General features: G+C 48.7%; 1 long non-coding RNA gene and 1 pseudogene across 9 annotated transcripts; one reads left to right on the forward strand and one right to left on the reverse strand.

The window, feature by feature from the left end:
• Nucleotides 1-5,538, forward strand: part of LOC133372730 (cartilage oligomeric matrix protein-like) — a 25,610-nt pseudogene extending 20,072 nt beyond the window's left edge.
• Nucleotides 503-14,712, reverse strand: LOC133372731 (uncharacterized). 9 transcript variants are annotated; one of them, XR_009759537.1, is made up of 9 exons: nt 14,611-14,712; nt 13,490-13,581; nt 11,581-11,700; nt 7,963-8,149; nt 6,149-6,225; nt 5,435-5,540; nt 4,734-4,844; nt 4,335-4,470; nt 503-803 (listed from the first exon to the last, which is right to left on the reverse strand). It is a non-coding gene; the product is annotated as an uncharacterized LOC133372731 (long non-coding RNA). The 9 variants fall into 9 exon arrangements; XR_009759536.1 differs by having other exon boundaries at nt 14,617-14,710; XR_009759539.1 differs by lacking the exon at nt 14,611-14,712 and having other exon boundaries at nt 11,581-11,682; nt 13,490-14,552.
• Nucleotides 14,713-19,192: the final 4,480 nt, after the last annotated feature.

A 19,192-nucleotide genomic window follows, 5' to 3' on the forward strand; every position in this document is an offset into this window, starting at 1 on the left:
ACTGAAATGGGATCTAAGTAGCTGCTCATCCCTAGTGGAGAGTATCCAAAGTCTTAGGTGGGCACACAGAATCACAGAATCGTAGAGTTGGAAGGGGCGTTCAAGGCCGTGGAGTCCAACCCTCCGCTCAAGGCAGGAATCCAAGTGAAAGGAAGGCTGGAAGGTGCCTGTCCAGTTGCCTCTTGAATGCCTGCCACTGCAACCACTAGGTCGCTGCTTCTGTTGGTGTTCTGGTCTAACAGTTAGGACTTTTTTTGGATGTCATGTTTTCCTGTTATGGCATTTGATGCTTCTTCGCTGCTAGTTCTGTTTTTGGGGAGGTGGGGTTTCTTTGTTTTTGAATGGTAAGACCCAATTCGTAATGTGATTATAAAAATGTATATGTTAACATTTTGTTGGTTAACGTGAGCCACCAGGGAAAAATGCATTTCAAATGGAAGAAGAGAAGGTAAACCTTTTCCGCGGCTTTTCCCCAGATTTCCTTTTCCAAATAAAACAAGAGATGAGGTAGCATTGTTATTAATTGTGTTTTTTAATTGTCGTGGCAGCAGAAGTGCGGCCTCCGTCTTGTTGGAAGCTTTACAAAAGTGGGAGGCCCGTAAGATTTGGGCTAACTGTGCCAATGGCACGGTGTTAAAGAGAAGGTCAGTGTTTCTCTGTCTTTTTTGCAGAGCTCGCTTCTATGAGGGGTCTGAGCTGGTGGCAGACACAGGCGTGGTCCTTGACACAACGATGCGCGGTGGCCGCCTTGGCGTCTTCTGCTTCTCTCAGGAGAACATCATCTGGGCAAATCTGCGGTACCGCTGCAATGGTACGTAGAGTCCAGGGAGGGAGGGGGAGAGAAGGAGAGATGGGTAGTGGTCTTTCTTTGTCTCTCTCTCTACCCGTCAGTCTCTCTGTCTGTCTCTCTGTCTGTCTCTGTCTCTCTTTCTCTCTGTCTCTCCCTCTCTCTGTCTCTGTCTGTCTCTCTCCGTTTCTTTGTCTCTCTCTCTGTCTGTCTCTCTGTCTGTCTGTTTGTCTTTCTCTCTGTTTGTCTTTCTCTGTATCTCTGTCTGTCTTTCTCTCTGTCTCTCTCTCTGTTTGTCTTTCTCTCTCTCTGTATCTGTCTTTCTTTCTCTCTCTCTCTGTATCTCTGTCTGTCTGTTTGTCTTTCTCTCTGTGTGTCTCTGTCTGTTTGTCTTTCTGTCTGTCTCTCTCTGTTTGTCTTTCTCTCTGTCTTTCTCTCTGTCTGTCTTTCTGTCTGTCTCTCTCTCTGTTTGTCTTTCTCTCTCTCTGTATCTGTCTTTCTTTCTCTCTCTCTCTGTATCTCTGTCTGTCTGTTTGTCTTTCTCTCTGTGTGTCTCTGTCTGTTTGTCTTTCTGACTGTCTCTCTCTGTTTGTCTTTCTCTCTGTCTTTCTCTCTGTTTGTCTTTCTGTCTCTGTCTGTCTGTCTGTCTTTCTGTTTGTCTTTCTGTCTCTCTCTCTCTGTTTGTCTTTCTCTCTGTCTCTCTCTGTCTCTCTCTGTTTGTCTTTCTCTCTGTCTCTCTCTGTCTGTCTCTCTCTCTGTTTGTCTTTCTGTCTCTCTCTCTCTCTGTATATCTGTCTGTCTTTCTGTCTGTCTTTCTCTCTGTTTCTCTCTCTGTTTGTCTTTCTGTCTCTGTCTCTCTCTCTGTCTTTCTCTCTCTCTCTCTGTCTTTCTCTCTCTGTCTCTCTCTCTCTGTCTGTCTTTCTCTCTGTCTGTCTTTCTGTCTCTCTCTGTGTATCTCTTCACACAGTTTCTGACACTCGTTCTTGCGTGGTGGAGTTCTGCTGGCACAAAACATTTTGCCAGCGGGACAAGGAACTTTAAGCTAGTGCTGCATTGGAGACTGCAGGGCTGACACGTGAGGTGGGATTTTTCAGGCATCGGCCAAGCTCTCCCCCTCCCTCCAGAGAGAGAGAGAGAGAGAGAGAGAGAGAGAGATACAGAGACAGAGAAACAGAGAGAGAGGCAGAGAGAGAGAGAGAGAGACAGAAAGACAAACAGAGAGAGAGACAGAGTTACAGAGAGAGACAGAGAGACAAAGAGAGAGAGACAGAGAGAGAGACAGAAAGACAAACAGAGAGAGAGAGACAGAAAGACAAACAGAGACAGAGATACAGAGAGAGAGAGACAGAAAGACAGAGATACAGAGACAGACAGAGAGAGAGACAGAAAGACAAACAGAGAGAGAAAGAAAGACAGAGAGAGACAGAAAGAAAGACAAACAGACAGAGACAGAAAGACAAACAGACAGAGACAGAGATACAGAGACAGAGAAAGACAAACAGAGAGAGAGAGAGAGAGACAGAAAGAAAGACAAACAGAGAGAGAGACAGAAAGAAAGACAAACAGAGAGAGAGAGAGATACAGAGAGAGAAAGAAAGACAAACAGAGAGAGAGACAGAAAGAAAGAAAGACAGAGACAAACAGAGATACAGAGAGACAGACAAAGAGACAGAGATACAGAGACAGACAGACAGAGATACAGAGAGAGAGACAGAAAGAAAGACAGAGAGAGAGAGAGAGAGAGACAAACAGAGACAGAGAGAAAGACAAAGAGACAGAGACAGACAGAGAGAAAGACAGAGAGAGAGACAGAAAGACAAACAGAGAGAGAGAGAGAGAAACAGAGAGACAGAAAGAAAGACAAACAGAGAGACAGAGAGAGAGACAGAAAGACAAACAGAGAGAGAGAGAGACAAACAGAAAGACAGAGAGAGAGACAGAAAGAAAGACAAACAGAGAGAGAGAGACAGAAAGACACAGAGGGAGAAAGACAGACAGACAGAGACAGAGATACAGAGAAAGAGAGACAGAAAGACAAACAGAGAGAGAGAGAGAGAGAGACAGAAAGACAGACAGAGACAGAGATACAGAGAGAGACAGAAAGAGAAACAGAGAGAGAGAAAGAGAAACAGAGAGATACAGAGAGAGACAGAAAGACAAACATAGAGAGAGAGACAGAAAGACAGAGAGAGAGAGACAGAAAGACAAACAGACAGAGAAAGACAGACAGAGAGAGATAGACAGGTAGAGAGAGAGACAGAGAGAAAAAGACACAGAGAGAAAGACAGAGAGAGAGAGAGACAGGGACAGACAGAGAGAGGGAGACAGAGACAGACAGAGACAGACTGACAGGTAGAGACAGAAAGACAGGCAGAGAGACACACACAGAGAAAGAGAGACTGACAGAGAGAGAGACAGAGAGACTGACGGGTAGAGAGAGAGACAAAGAAAGACAAACAGAGAGAGAGAGAGACAGAAAGAAAGACAAACAGAGAGAGAGAGACAGAAAGAAACACAAACAGAGAGAGAGAGACAGAAAGAAAGACAAACAGAGAGAGAGAGAGATACAGAGAGAGAGAGAGACAGAAAGAAAGACAAACAGAGAGAGAGAGACAGAAAGACAAACAGAGAGAGAGACAGAAAGAAAGACAAACAGAGAGAAAGACAGAGAGACAGAGATACAGAGAGAGAGACAGAAAGAAAGACAAACAGAGAGAGAGACAGAAAGACAAACAGAGAGACAGAAAGACAGACAGAGAGAGAGAGAGACAGAAAGACAGAGAGAGACAGATAGAGAGAGACCGAAAGACAAACAGACAGAGACAGACAGAGAGACAAACAGAGAGACAGAAAGACAAACAGAGAGAGAGAGAGAGAGACAGAAAGAAAGACAGAGAGAGAGACAGAAAGACACAGAGGGAGAGAGACAGAAAGACAGACAGAGAGATAGAGAGACAAAGACAAACAGAGAGAGATAGAAAGAGAAACAGAGAGATACAGAGAGAGAGATACACAGAGAGAGACAGAAAGACAAACAGAGAGAGAGAGACAGAAAGACAAACAGACAGAGAAAGATAGAGAGACAGACAGGCAGAGAGACAGACAGACAGAGAGGCAGAGACAGACGGAGAGACAGACAGACAGACAGAAAGAGGGACAGAGAGAGAAAGACAGGTAGAGAGAGAGACAGAGAAAAAGAGACACAGAGAGAGAGACAGAGGGACAGAGAGGGAGAGACTCAGAGAGAGAGACAGACAGAGACAGACTGACAGGTAGAGAGAGACAGAAAGACACAGGCAGAGAGACACACAGAGAGAAAGAGAGACTGACAGAGAGAGAGACAAAGAAAGAGAGAGAGAGACAGACAGAGAGAGACAGACGAGAGAGACAGAGAGACACACACACACAGACAGAGACAGACAGACACACACACACACAGAGAGACAGACAGACAGACAGAGAGAGACAGACAGAGACTGACGGGTAGAGAGAGAGACAAAGAAAGGCAGACATTTGGGTTGGATTCCTCTGTATGTGCAACACTTACCCTTGTGCTAGCGGACAGAGGACGCCGGGTGCAGCCCTCTGCGGCGATCCGTATTTCTAGTCCCAAGTCCTCCATTGCCAATACAGCCATCTCCATCTCTGCCCCGATTAGCAGATGTCGAGAGATGCTTTGCACGCTGTTTGGAAACAAGAGAAGCGTTTGAGGTTGGGTGGTTAAGGGTGTCAGTTTATCCGCAAACTCTCTTAATTCACTCCGGTTCCCTCTCGCTCGTCCAGACACTATTCCCGAGGACTACGAGTCTTACCGCAGCCAGCAAGACTAAGTGCCACCGCCCCCGCCTCGAAAGGATACTCAGCGCACTGCTTTTCACAATATATCAAACGACAAACTGCACCACAATGCCTCGCAGCGGCTGCCTTTGGGGCAGCCTTCCCCAACCTCTCCAGTAACTGTCCTCCGAAGCCTCCTTGGAATCACTCGCTGGCTCTGGGCAGAGATGCGCTGAAGCTTGGAAAACGTGCCCCGTTTCCAGTCATTCCAGAGGAGGCGCTTGAGAACACGGAGAAGGAAAAGCCAAGTCAAAAACAAGGAAATAAGTAGCCAAAGACTCCAGCAAGACCAAAGGGCTCGCCTACAGAGGGAGGCTGTTTCCTTCCATCCTGCCTCTACTGGGGGTGGTGGTTTTTTTGCATCAGGCCTGATGTCAAGATGCAACAGGAAGGGGGGCCTAGCCCTCCTCTCTTTCACTCTCAAAGAAAGAATGAACTGTGCCTCCAATTTTGACTACTGAGTTAATTATGTCTGGCCCACTCAAGAACCCATCAGTGTCCTGCAAAAAAAAAGAAAAGAGCACTGCCTTTTGCAAGCAGAAAGCCCCCAGCATCTCGAGTTAAAAATGAGCAGGGAGCAGGTAATATGAAAGAGCTTCTCTGCCCAAGGTTCTGGAGAGCTCCTGCCAGTCAGAGCACAACGGCCATACGGCAGGCTTCCTATGCTAACACAGCGCCTTACACCTAGTCGCACGTTAATTCCTCCAGCTAAGGAATTAAAACACCTTCTTGGGGGGACAGACACAAAGAAAACCCTTTTTTTAAAAAAAAATGTATAGAAAATTTGGAGAATTAAATCACTTTGCCTACTGGTGGGAAGGCTCCGTTCATTGTCCGTTGATGTCTGCAAGGGAGGGTGCCTCTGAAGCAAAGGCGACAGCCGGCCACACCCAGGGGGTGGGAAAGAGGGGTGCAGCTGCAAAAAACACCCCCCCCAAAACAACACTGTTTACCCATCGCAAAAGAAACGTCGAATTAATAATTATTATTTCGAAAAGCAGAGCTGGGCAGCCAGAGAGAAATGCAGGTGGACTTTACTACAATTCATTTACAGATAATGCAAAGTTGCAAAGACAAAAAAAGCCTTTGCAGGGGGGTAAAAATTAGAAAATAACATACACAGAATTTTGCTGCTTTCTTTCATGTGAAGTCTGGTTCCCTTTAGAGGTTTGGAATGGCAGCTGCCATCAGCCCCACTCGGGGTCTGTTGACGCTGATGGAAGCAGAGCTATGCTGGCTGATGGCAGCTGCACCCCAAACGATCCGGAAGGCACCAAGCAGAGGAGGGAGGTGATCCGGCAAGGGCAGGAGGTCTGGGCGGAGGGTGTGTGTCTCCAACTGGGAGGGGGAGGGAGGGTACATTGCCTGAAAAAGCCCACCCCCATTGTCAGTCCTGCAAAAGTGCAAATAGAAATGGGCGGCAGGAGACTGCAAGAGAATGAATGCACAAGGACGAACACACAAACGCTTCTAGCAGGTATTTTTCCACAGCTACAAAAACACCAGGAAATTAAGTCACTTTACCTACTGATGGGTGTTTGAAGGTAGGCGGCTCTGAAGCATCGGAGAGATTCAGGAAAACAACGTCGTCAGCTGGCTGGCTTGGGGGCGGGAAAGCGGGATGCATTAGCACAAAAACACAACCACCCTGTACCCATCACGAAGACACTTCCAATTAAGAATTGTTGTTATTCAGAAAAGCAGAGCTGGGCAGCCAGAGAGAAAAACAGCTGAACTTTATTACATTTCATTTACAAATAATGCAAAGTTACAAAGACAAAAAAGCCTTCACAGGAAAATAAACCAACGAACGAACAAAGAAAGAGATCGAAAAGAATGTACACAGAATTTTGCTGCTTCTTCACATCATTGTCATGTTCTTAAGTTTGCAAAAAGAAGGGGGGAAACACGCGCACACGCTTACAAAGAAGCCACCTTCAGGGTTCCTTATTTTTTGCCAAGAAAAAAAGCCACAATAAACTAAGCTTCTATGTTCCAGAGTTCCTGTGCTGCTGCCCCAAAGCCTCTCCCCTCCCCCCGAGAAAACCTGTAGCTCAATGGTAGGATTTGCATATATCAGTAAAGTCATTCCACTAGTCCTCATGGTTTTAAAAAAAACCCTATAAAGAACTGGATGTTACACAGTCCAAAGATACAGAAAACTAAAGACTTCCCACCCTTTGATTTGCCCTCAAATATCAAGTTTGTGATACTTTTATGTGTTGAAGCTGCCTGTCTGTAAGAGAAGCTGCTGCAAACAGCTGAATTTGTAATATTCAGATAAACCCCTATTTCGGGTGTCCCGTAAGAAAGTTGGGGAAATAAAAGCCATTCTTTACCTCCCCTCGATGAAAACTAGGTATTAAAAGGCTAGCACCCTACAAGCTAGATCTAAGTACATTTTTACTTGCTAAGTTGCATTTCTGTTCTGGATGTCTCTAGTAATATAATCATTATAATATGGATAATTACGTAAAAAATGTGCAATTGCTCGTCCCCGTATAGAGTTAGAACTACTTAAGACCAAAAGGGGGAAATCTGCTTAAACACATCTTATTCCCCCCAAAAGAAAGGTTAGGGTTGTCCCCGCCGAAGGTCTACTTGGAGTAGACCCACTTAAATTAATGGACCTGCGTATGACTAGCATCGTATGTAAATTACGGTGTTCTGTTTTGTAACGACAGGGTGATTCCCCCCCTCCCCCCACAATTCATATTTGCAAAATATTCCCTTCTGAATGTTGCTGCTATTTTAGGGGGTGATTGGGAACTCCTGTGCATGTGCAGAGATTCAGCAAGTGTCAGGCAGCAATATGTGAAAGTCACACCTTGGCCAATGAAGAACCGGATGGCTTCACAAAGCACACCCACACCCTGGAGAGGGATAGTTGTCGTTTCTCAACAAAAGAGTTTTTAAAAGGAATTTAATGAGTTGGCTTCCGCTAAGAGTTAATTTCTACGGGCTGGTTGGTTAGGATTTATCTAACGTGAAGCATCGACACAGCATTGCAAATCTTGCCCCTTCAAGGAGTCCCCTGCAAAGATAAGCAGAGATCCTTGATACAACCATCTCTCTTTTAAACAAAAATAATGCAGTTAGTCCACACTGTCTTTTTTTTTAAAGAGCAGCTTCAGAATGAAGGCTTTGAAACCAAGGAATTGTAATCTAGAACTTCCAGACCCAGGCTGGGGGCATCTGCATCAAAGACAGCACCCTGGCCTCAGCAACCCCCAAAATACTTCACCCTCCCATTCAATTGTGCAAAAACAATGGCCCTCCCCTCTTTCATTAAAACAAGTTATGTGTATACACACTAAATTTGATTGAATTCTACTTACAGTTTGTAGAATGGAGTGGCGGGGGGGGAGTGAAAATGTCCTAACCCCCTTCTCCCCTTATTTGCAAAGAGGGAGAAGTACTTTGGCTGATCTGGATCCTCTACGCTTGCACTCCAAATAATCTCCCCTTGCCCAAATCAACTGAAGACGCGAAGTGTTCCACAAAAAGCATCCACTTCTCTGCTCGCTATTTCATCGGGATGGGAGGAAAGAGAATTAAGCTTATGCTGATCTCTACTGGGGAGAAAAGCCACGTGGATCCCCACCCACCCCAAAATGGCAGCATCAACCCCAGTACAGCCGCCAGCCTGCTCAAAGCAGGTGCGGAAGTCGCTCCCGGGCCTTCCTGGCCCTGCGTGCACGGGCACCTCTCGCTCCGCAACTTGCACGCCAGACAGCTCTGGACGGCAAAGATCAACAAGCCCAGTGCAGCCACTGCCGTGCCCTCTCGTCCTAAGAGCAAGCCACCTCTGTCAGCCAAAGGACCCTCTTCCTTGCGCATTTCCCCCCCAGAGGGCAGCTGTGCACATGAGGTTTCCGTGGCCACTGTGTCCTCTCAGGAAGAGAAGCCGGTTGCAAGCCCTTAGCCCTTGGTCATTGCACCAGGGGGTGGGGGTGACGGGAGACACAGAGAGAAGGAAGAAAATCAGGGGAAAACAAGTAACATTAAAATAATGACTGGCCTAAAATCATCCTACAGACGACGACTTGCTCGTGGGTAAGGGGACACTCGGCTAATACAGCCTTTGCTCAGAAAGCATGCTTAGATACCAACAGCAATTAGACATTTTTGCTTTGTATTTATTTTTTTAAAAAAAGCAACCCAAAGGCATTAATTCCCAAACTTCCGCCGCCTTGGGAGGTCTCTGAAAAAAGCCAGCGCGGACCCACCCTCCTCTTCACCCCTTCCTTTAAACACAGTAGAAACTGGCCAAGCCCACATTTATTTTTAATATCTATATATATATTTATATATCTACACGCATCTCACCCTCCCCCAAAAAGGAAAATAAAGTAAAATAAAGACAACAGAAAGCGCAAACAGATCCAGAGATGTAGTGTTGCTTTTTAATCTTCCACGCCCTAGTCACAATTCCACACAAACGAGATTTAAAAACAAAGGTCAAAATGGTTTATGAAACGCCATCCGACATCACGGTGCCCGTTTAGGGAAGTGAAATGCAGATTCTTTTTGCCCGCTGACACATAAATACACAACTAAAAGAAGACAAAGTCAGAACACAAAAGACACACTTCATTTTTTGATTTTTCCCTTTCTTAAACAAAAATGCATACGTAAATATTAAATTGCTCTTTCACAAATGTTTTCACAGTGGCAAGGGAGTTGGGTGTTGTTGTTTTAAAAAAAATGAAAGCGCCTTCATTATTTAAAAGCATGGAGTTGATTTTTTTGAGGTGTGCGTGTAGGTAGCCCTCTTTCTGATCTCCTAAGAAGAGAGGAGCATCTTCCCAGCTCCAGAACAGTTTGAAAACGGCTGCCTTAAATGATGGGGGGGGGAGCGAGGGAATGATGAAATCAGGCCACAAGCCAAATATCAAAAGCATCTTCATTTAAAAAACATTTTAAAAAAGCTCAGCCTTTTGGCTTGACGAAAGCAGTTAAAACCCGAAAAATACCTGCCCATACAACAGCGGGCTTTTCAAGGAGCCCAACAAGACGTTTGCTCGCGTGCAGAAAGCGGCAGCGATAACTAAGAGGCGGCTTCCCTTGCAGCATGCAACTGTCAGCGGTAACCTCAAGCTTGGCCTTTTGCAGGGAGGGGGGCTGGATCTGACCATGGCTCTGCCCTCAAAGTCCAGCGTCACCAGGAGCGACATCTGCACAGCCATCAAGCATCCAAACATAAGGACTCCAGTCCTGCTTATGGGGAGTGGAGGAGGATGCCTAACTGGGGCGCCTGGTTGGCCGCTGTTTCTGTTGACTCCTCAGAAGAACAAATGCATGGTTTTTCAGAAAGACAGTGCAGAACTGACATTTATGGGGTTAATCTGTGTTCAGGACTGCCAAGGTCGGTGCACAACAGATGTGGCTGGCAAGGGCAGAGAAACTGTATATAATCAGGGAAAGCGAAAGTAGAAGTGTGGGGGATGTTTTGTAGAAGTCAGGAGAAGCTGGAGAATGCTTGTATTGTTTATTACTTTAAGTCAGTAAAGACTCTTAAACCTAAAACGGTCTGTGCCTATCTTTCTATCTGGCTAACTGGAACTGGGAGCTACCGGGTACAACCGGGTACTGGGACGTGCTGGAATTCACACGACGACAGGGGTTATGGGCCCAGCCTGCCCAGTCAAACCAGCCCAGTCTAGCCAGTAAGGCCGAAAAGCAACTAGCCTGAATCAGACCAGACCAGAAGCAAGCAAGCCAGAAGCTTGGGAGGAAGTGGTAACATGGCTGAGTGCTTGACAGACGAGGTGAGAAGAAGTGTGCTGCAGAGATGGCTGTTTCACTGTCAGCCGGAATGCCTCTGGAACTGCTCACTGAAAGCAATTATTCCAGCTGGAGGCTAAGAATGCAGGCTTTCCTAACGAAAGAGTTTGGTTTTCCCTGCGTGAACCTATCTGGATGATAAACGCTACTCCAAGGATCCCCAGCCTACTGAAGCAAGGCAGATAGAGACTGGGAGACGGTGAGAGTCAAGGCCTTTCGCTTGTCTCCCCCCCCCCCAAAAAAAAAAATTCCAGAGAAAGGTTTTTATGTTGGCATTTTATCACTCTCCTGCGTTCCTTGCTCTTAAATCGCTCCACGTTGTCTGCTGTGGCTGGGGATAGATCTCCTCTCCACAGAGAACATTAAGGCCTTGCCGGCAGATAGACTGGCACCGGCAGGCAAGTCAGAAACCCAGAAGCTGGGCACGAAGGGGAAAACAGTCCTCCCCCACTGTCTGCCTCCACAGCCTGACAATCGGCGGTAGACTGCCTCAGGAAATGGGGGCTCTGTTTTGCTACAACGCCTAACACCCACCGGTAGACCATCTCTTCTTCCACCAGTTTGTTTTGGCGAAGCAAGTGATACTCAAAGGTATACCGCTCCTGAACAGGGAGGCTCTGTTTAGTTAACATGGTTAAGAGCCACTGATTAGTCTTTGCCCCCTGTGAAAACTGAGGGTTGTACACAACTTTTGACTTACTCAGAGTAGACCCTACTGAAATTAGCAGACAGGGCTAACTTTGGCATGTTAGTTTCAATGGGCCTACTCTGAGTGAAACTGACTCTGATTTCTTTATTTAATTTAAAAAGGCTCTCCAGTCTAGAGGCCAGGGTGGACACAACCCCTATCCCACCCAGCCAGGGCGGCCATTCTGGACTACAACTCCCAGCCAGAGCAGCCATTCTCAAGTACAACTCCCAGCCAGGGGGCCAGGTTGCCGAATGCTGGCCTGGCCCTTTCTACGCATCTTACCATTTTGTCTTCATAATTAAAACAAAACAAAAATTAAAAGAGAGGGGCGCAGTCAAAGACACACAAAACCGGTGGGCGATGGAAAATTAAGACGGGGGGAGGGAAACAGGGAAAGTGTGCGGGGGGGGCCAACAAAGAGAAGCAGCACAGAAACGAGAGGGCTTCGACAGTACACACACACACGGTGGTCCCTTACTTGAGGGGAGCTGCCTGGAGAGAAAGCTTGATTGGAGACAGGAGAGGTGGGAGACTGGTTGGCCGGGGAACCAGCATGGTTGCGGTACTGCTGGAGTGATCCCTACAGGAGGACACAGCGCTAAAGAGAGAGAGAGAATGAGGCACCGGGGTTGGGGGGCTTGGAGAGAGAAACGAGGAAACGGAGGCGAAGTCACAGGCTTCTTTTGTGAGTCAGAGAGAGGGAATGGATGAGATGGAAGACAACCCCTTGAGGAACCCGGCACGTTTCAGCCAGGACCAGTTCAACAATGCTGAGTGTAAATGGTCTTCCAAATACGACCACTCGTTTGATGGACTGGGGGAAAAAAGGCATCAAGACAACACAGGCTGGTTTTTACGGCCGATCCGTTTCCCATCAAGGGATTTGCCCTTGCTGGCTTCTCAACACCCCCAAACAAAAACACCTGGAAGGGGGGAAACTCACTTTTAAATGTTCCCACGTTGCTCTTTACACCCCACTCTGAAAAATGCAACTGACCGCTTCTTCACGGAAACACAGACAAATTTAGGGTGCTTTTCCCCCCTCTCGCACCTATGTCTAAATTTGCAGGATTTGTGCTAACAAGGTGCTTTCTCCCCTGGCCTCTGCCCCCCGAGCCTTCAGAAGATGGAATTTTTAAAAAAAATGCAGCCTGGGGCGGATGCGTGCGCTGAAATTCCACACAAGAGCGGAGAGGGGAAAAAATGACACGGCATGAGGATCTTCGGGCGTCCCGAGTGCCTCTGCTTCAAAAGTTAAGAGCCTAGACCTCATTGTTGCAAAGGTATGCTTGGGAAAGCATGGGGGTTAAGTGCCTGTTGAGAAGGGGTTCCAGCCAAGCCAGGAACAGGGTCTTCCAACATTCCCCAAGAGGAAAAGGAGCACAGCAAAGTTCTCAAGAACGGCTGCGGACCTTGGCACAATTTGGAAAGGTTGCAGAAGCCAGCTTCTGTCGCCCCCTAGGATCCCTCGCCCAGTTCAACACACACAAGCATTCTGCTTCATAATGCTAAAAATGTTTTTCTTTTTGCAAGAGCTCAAATCCGCAAAGATGAGAGGAAGGGAGGAGCAGAAGGGAGGGCGCCGCATGCACCCTCAACCCTCCGTGGAGCAGGTCCCGCACCCTCCGCAGTCAGGGAGGGCTTCAAAAAAGCTTGACTGGGGAACCTGCGGCCCTCCAGATGCCTGCTGAACTGCAACTCCCATCATCCTTGGCTATCGGCCATGCTTGCTGCCTGGGGACAACAGGAGTTGTCATTCAGCAACGAGTGGAAGGCCAAAGGTTCCCCACTTTGGCTTAAAGGAAAGTTCAGGTGTGACTGGTGAACCGCCAACCCTCTGTCGGGGACTCCGAAGCTTAAACCAGGACCTCCCCCAGCCTTCGCCATGTTGGTGCCCTCCAAATGTTTTCGACCACAACTCCTAACTGCCCCAGCCGGCATGCCTATAGGATGCTGAGGATGATGGGAGCTGTAGTCCAAAAGATCTGGAGGGCACCAGACTGGCAAAGGCCGAGGCCAGGGAAAAGGGTGACGTTGAAGGCAAAGGTTATGGCAGGCAACCACCTGGGCGATAAACACAACTCTTGAGGACTCTACAAACGGAAAAGTATACAGGAGACGCTGGGAGGCACCTTCCACCTTAAAACCGTATTGAAGGCCTGTTTAGGGGAAAACCCAGCTCCCAACTAAGACCCCTGGGAACGATAGCTCTTCCTAAAGGCTGGACTCCTGAAAACGCACCCCTTTTGGAGAGGTCTCCACAGCACCTGCAGAACTAGAGGTTGCTGGGGGGGGGGGGGAAAGAGGAGGTAGTCAACTCGCCTCAGCCCCCTGGCATGGTAGCTGCCCCCCCTTGGGGGGCTTCCTCCCCCCCTCCCTCGGCTTACCGAACTGATGTCTATCCCCATGGACGTCTGGGTTTGGCTGCCCGGAGGAGACTGCGGGATGGTGGACGGGACGGAGAGCGGCGGCTGCCGTCCTAAAGCAAAGAGGAAGAGGATGGGCTGCATCGACCGAACACCACTGGGAATGCCCCCGAGGCAAACAGAGCGGAAAATCTGGACCTACGGCTGGCAAAGGGTCCGACGACATAGAAGACTTTTCTATTTCAGGCCTGGGGTCTTTGTCAGTCCCCATTGCCTTCTGGAGGCCACATGCAAGTGGTGTCCAGGGCCAGAGGCAAGAGTGGGTGGAGCAAAGGGGGTACAGATGACCTTTCACGGTAGCTGATGTTCCACACACCCTCCCCCAAGTATCCTCCGGCCAGGCACCAGTGGCCAAGGAGGTTGTGAAGAAGGGCCAGGGAGGGTGCAGCCCGGGGAGAGGCAAAAAGGCCAGGCAGAGCGGCCCGGATCTGCAAAAGCGGCTCTGCCTGCATTCTTGCCCCCGGTGTTTGGCAATTCTGCGGCAGACTGTCTCTGAAAGGGAAGGCTCCATTTGGAGGGATGCATTTGCCACCCACAGCCCTGCCCTGCGGACGTCTGCTCGGCTTGGACGTGATCTCGGTTTGAGTGGCTGTCCGCATCCAAAGAAGCTTCAACCTGCACGTCAACCGTTAAGCATCCGGACACCACACTCAGCCACACACGCGGTCTTTCCTGTTCAAGGCTGCGACACGGGAGGCCATTCCCTGCCTTGGCAAGGTTTTTATCCCCCCAAAGCGCTTTAAAAATTCTCCCCACAGGAGGGCGCCCTTTCGCTTCCTTGCCATGTTTTTATCCCCTCAAAGCGCTTTAAAAATTGTCCCCACAGGAGGGCGCACTTTCGCTATCTTGACATGTTTTTTATCCCCCCCAAAGTGTATTAAAAGTTGCCACAACGTTTGTCCGCGGTTCTCAATTATTCTCCCCGACCCGTCCTCCCGGCAAGGAGCCACAGCCCCTCCCGCCCACGGCTGTGCGCGCGTCGGTCAACATGGGGGGGGAGAAGGTAGACTGCGCTTGCACGTGGGAGCACCTCCGCCCTCCCTCCCTCCCGGCAGCAGCTACTGGGCGTGGGCCACGGCGACCTGTACTTTGACTTGCTCCATGAGCGCTGCGGGGTCCAGACGCGACCCCGACCCGAAATCCCCCCTGCCCGCCGCCATCCCCGCCGCCTCCCGCAGGAGCGCATGCGCCGTGCGCCACGAGGGAGGAGGGACAGAGAGCGAGAGGCAAGGCGAGGAGGCTGGGGCGTCCCCGCGCGACACTTCCGAGACGCTTGCGCCACTCCGACAAGGCCGCGCCCGGGCGACCTTGCTGGGTTCTTGTCAGCCACCCACATTCCCCTTCCTGCGAGCTGTAATCTGGCAGACGACGCAGGACTACAATGCGGGGCACCCTCCCTCCGGGCACCCTCCCTCCCCTCCCCAACAATTCAGTCCCGCTCCCCCTCGCCCCCCAATCCTTTCTCGCAGGTTGCTAAGCAGCGGGAATCTGCTCCTAAGAGGAACACGGAAGTGTCGTCTTGTTGACAAAAGCACCGGCTCCCTTTTCCCCTCCCTGTCCTCTGATTGGGCAGTGCTCACCATAGAGTTGCGAAAAGAAGAGCGACTCCCCCCGCGGAGCCAAAGAGGAAGCTGCTTATACTACGTCAGACCTTTGGTCGATCTAGCTGAGTTCTTGTCTACACCACCATGCCATAGGGGCGCATGCGCAGTGCGCCATGACGAAAGAGGGCGGGAGGACTACAGGCCCAGCCGGACGAAGACTTTAACTCCCAGCAAGCCCCGCTTCATCGTCACCGAAAGCGACTGGGAATACCCGTAGAGATTAGATAAGAAGGCTGTTACTGGTCATGCTCGCCGCTTCCAGTGCGTTTCTGATGTTATGCAACTACATTGCCAAACAGGGAAAGGGCCCGCTCCGGTGTGGATTTTAAGCGCCTGCAATGACAGCAGTGCAAGGCTGCCCTCCTGTGGGGATTTTAAGCAACTACATTGGCAAACAGGGAAAGGGCCCGCTCCGGTGTGGATTTTAAGCGCCTACAATGGCAGCAGGGCAAGGCTGCCCTCCGGTGGGGATTTTATGCAACTACAACGTGCAAATGAGTGTATACATGCAAAGGGTGCCATTGTGTGCAGTAGGTTGCTGGTTCCATTCCGGGCAACATCTCCAGGTAGGAGTGGGGAGAGACCCCTGCCTGAAACCTTGGGGAGCGCTGCTGCCAGTCAGTGCAGGCAACACTGAGCTAGATGGACGAAGGGGTCTGGCTCAGGAGAAAGGAGTTTCCTAAGTTCCACAGTCCACTTGAATCCTAAAACCCCTTTTCCACCAGCAACTCGCTTCTCTTTAGCATACCTTTGACTTCAATGTGGGCCAAGGGTCCGACCACCTCCCTAGGCGATCTCCTGCTTTTAATGTATTTAAAGAATTTATTGTTGGTCTTTCATGTTTTTAGCAATGTGCTCAAGTTCTTATGTTAGCATCCTTCTCTGTCTTCTTGCAGTTATTTTGCCAGCGTTTGCATTCCTTTTTATCCTTCTAACTGGGACAAGACTTCCATTTTTTAAAAGAAGTCTTCTTGTCTCCAACAGCATCATTGATTCTGCTACTTAACCCTGCTGGCATCCCCTTGGCCCTGGTGGCACCCTTCCTGATCTGCAGCGAACACGCCAGTTGAGCTTCTGATATTGTTACGTTCAAACAGCTGCCAGGCTACAATGCGGGGGGGCACTCTCCCCCCTCCCTCCCCTCCGCAACAATTCAGTCCCGCTCCCCCTCGACCCCCCATCGTAACTCGCAGGTTGCTAAGCAACGGGAATCTGCTCCTAGGAGGAACACGCAAGTGTTGTCTTGTTGACAAAAGCACCGGCTCCCTTTTCCCCTCCCTGTCCGCTCATTAGATGGTGTTGCACGCGCCGGGCGCCATGACGAAAGAGGGCGGGAGCACTACAGCTCCCAGCGCCCCGCCGGACGAAGACTGCAACTCCCATCAAGCCCAGCTCCATCGTCCCCGAAAGTGACGCTCCTAAAGCGACTGGAAATACCCATAGAGATAAGATGAGAAGGCTGTTGCTGGTCATGTTCGCCGCTTCCGGTGCGCTTGCGCCAATCTGACAAGACTGCGCCCAGAGGACCTTGTTGGGTTGTTGTACTTGTAAGCCACTCTAATATGGGGGACAATGCAGGACTATCATTCACCTCCCCCGCCAATTCAGCCTGGTCCCCCCCCACACGCACACACTGCCAATCCGGGGCTGCAGATTGCTAAACGGAGGGGATCTGAGAGTGGCCTGCCCTTCAAGGCCGGACGACGCTGAAGTTGGTTCCCACCCAGTTCCCAGTTCCCACTTCCTTATTGGCGTGAAAGTTCAATCACTAACAAAGAAGAAAAGTTGACAGCTACAGCAACGTCAAGCCAAATTTAACATGCCCCTGAACCCCAAAATATATAATGGGGTACACTGTATGATATATCACTGAAATCAGGAGACTCACCCCGTCAAGACTGACAATAAATTTATACAATCAAAATCATCAGTATTCTGATATTATCATAAAATCATAAAAAATAAGTAACTGGGGGTACACGCCCCAAAACCTGCTTTGGGCCAGGACAAATCATATACCCTAGGAAAGGGGAGGGTATCCCCTACAAGATGCCAGTGCATCCCGTACGGCCCAGAGCTTCTGCTGGGCACCGGGCACTCACGAGGGCATCTATGCAAAATCAAACTGGACAAAAACACGCAGAAAGAAAATAAGTAACTGGAGGTACACACCCCAAAATCTGCTCTGGGCCAGGAGAAATAATTTACCCCAGGAAAGGGGAGGGTGTCCCCTACGAGATGCCACTGCGTCCTGCCTGGCCCAGAGCTTGTGCTGGGCGCAGGGCACATGGGAGGGCATCTATCCAAAACCAAAGCAGAAAAAAACATACAGGAAAAAATAAGTAACTGGGGGTACATGCCCCAAAATCTGCTCTGGGCCAGGACAAATCATATACTCCAGGAAAGGAAAGGGTGTCCCCTACGAGATGCCAGTGCATCCTGTCCGGCCCAGAGCTTCTGCTGGGCCCCGGGCACTCACGAGGGCATCTATGCAAAATCAAACTGGACAAAAACACGCAGAAAAAAATAAGTAACTGGAGGTACACACCCCAAAATCTGCTCTGGGCCAGGACAAATCATATACCCCAGGAAAGGCAGGAGGACCTTTTCTAGTTCTCTCATAGCTGCCCTCCCCAGTCCTAGCCTTCTTCTGATTTCTTAACTATTGTCTCCATTTTGGTTAATGACTGTGCCGAGGTATTGCTAATCCTTGACAAGTTCAATGTCCTCATTGTCAACTGTAAAGTTACACAAAACTTCTGTTGTCAGTACTTTAGACCTTTTGACGTTCAGCTGTAGTCCTGCTTTTGTGCTTTCCTCTTCAACTTTCATCAGCATTCGTTTCAAATCATTACTGGTTTCTGCTAGTAGTATGGTATCGTCTGCATATCTTAAATTATTGATATTTCTCCCTCCAATTTTCACACCTCCTTCTTGGTCCAGTCCCGCTTTCCGTATGATATGTTCTGCGTACAGATTAAACAAATAGGGTGATAAAATACACCTCTGTCTCACACCCTTTCTGATGGGGAACCAGTCGGTTTCTCCATATTCTGTCCTTACAGTAGCCTCTTGTCCAGGGTATAGGTATTTTTGTAAAGCACAAAAGCAGGACTACAGCTGAACGTCAAAAAGACTAAAGTAATGACAACAGAAGATTTATGTAACTTTAAAGTTGACAATGAGGAAATTGAACTTGTCAAGGATTATCAATACCTTGGCACAATCATTAACCAAAATGGAGACAACAATCAAGAAATCAGAAGAAGGCTAGTACTGGGGAGGGCAGCTGTGAGAGAACTAGCAAAGATCTTCAAATGTAAAGATGTATCACTGAACACTAAAGTCAGGATCATTCAGGCCATGGTATTTCCGATCTCTATGTATGGATGTGAAAGTTGGATAGTGAAAAAGGCGGATAAGAGAAAAATCAACTCCTTTGAAATGTGGTGCTGGAGGAGAGCTTTGCGCATTCCATGGACTGTGAAAAAGACAAATAATTGGGTGTTAAACCAAATTGGGTGTTAAACAAATTAAACCAGAACTGTCACTAGAAGCTAAAATGGTGAAACTGAGGTTACCATACTTTGGACACATAATGAGAAGACACGATCCACTAGCAAAGACAATAATACTGGGGAAAACAGAAGGAAGTAGAAAAAGAGGAAGGCCAAACAAGAGATGGATTGATTCTGTAAAAGAAGCCACAGCCCTGAACTTACAAGATCTGAACAGGGTGGTTTATAACAGATGGTCTTGGAGGTCGCTGATTCATAGGGTCGCTATAAGTCATAGTCGACTTGGAGGCACATAACAACGACAATGAAATAAAATAATAAAAGAATGAGATTATAATATAATGAAATCAAACAAAATGATAAAATAGTGAGATGAAGAACAACATACAGTAATATGTATGGAGGAAAGAAGGGAAGAAAGAGGAAAGAAGGAAGATTAGGAAAGTGCTTGAGAGCGGGTAGGGAAGCTGAGCGAGGCAGGCGCTCTGTCCGTTCCCTGCCGCCAGGGGCAGCAGCGCTACGCTCCTTGAAAGGCGGAACGC

This window comes from Rhineura floridana, chromosome 18 (genome assembly GCF_030035675.1).
Source record: "Rhineura floridana isolate rRhiFlo1 chromosome 18, rRhiFlo1.hap2, whole genome shotgun sequence".
In the NCBI taxonomy this organism is placed as follows: Eukaryota; Metazoa; Chordata; class Lepidosauria; order Squamata; family Rhineuridae; genus Rhineura; species Rhineura floridana.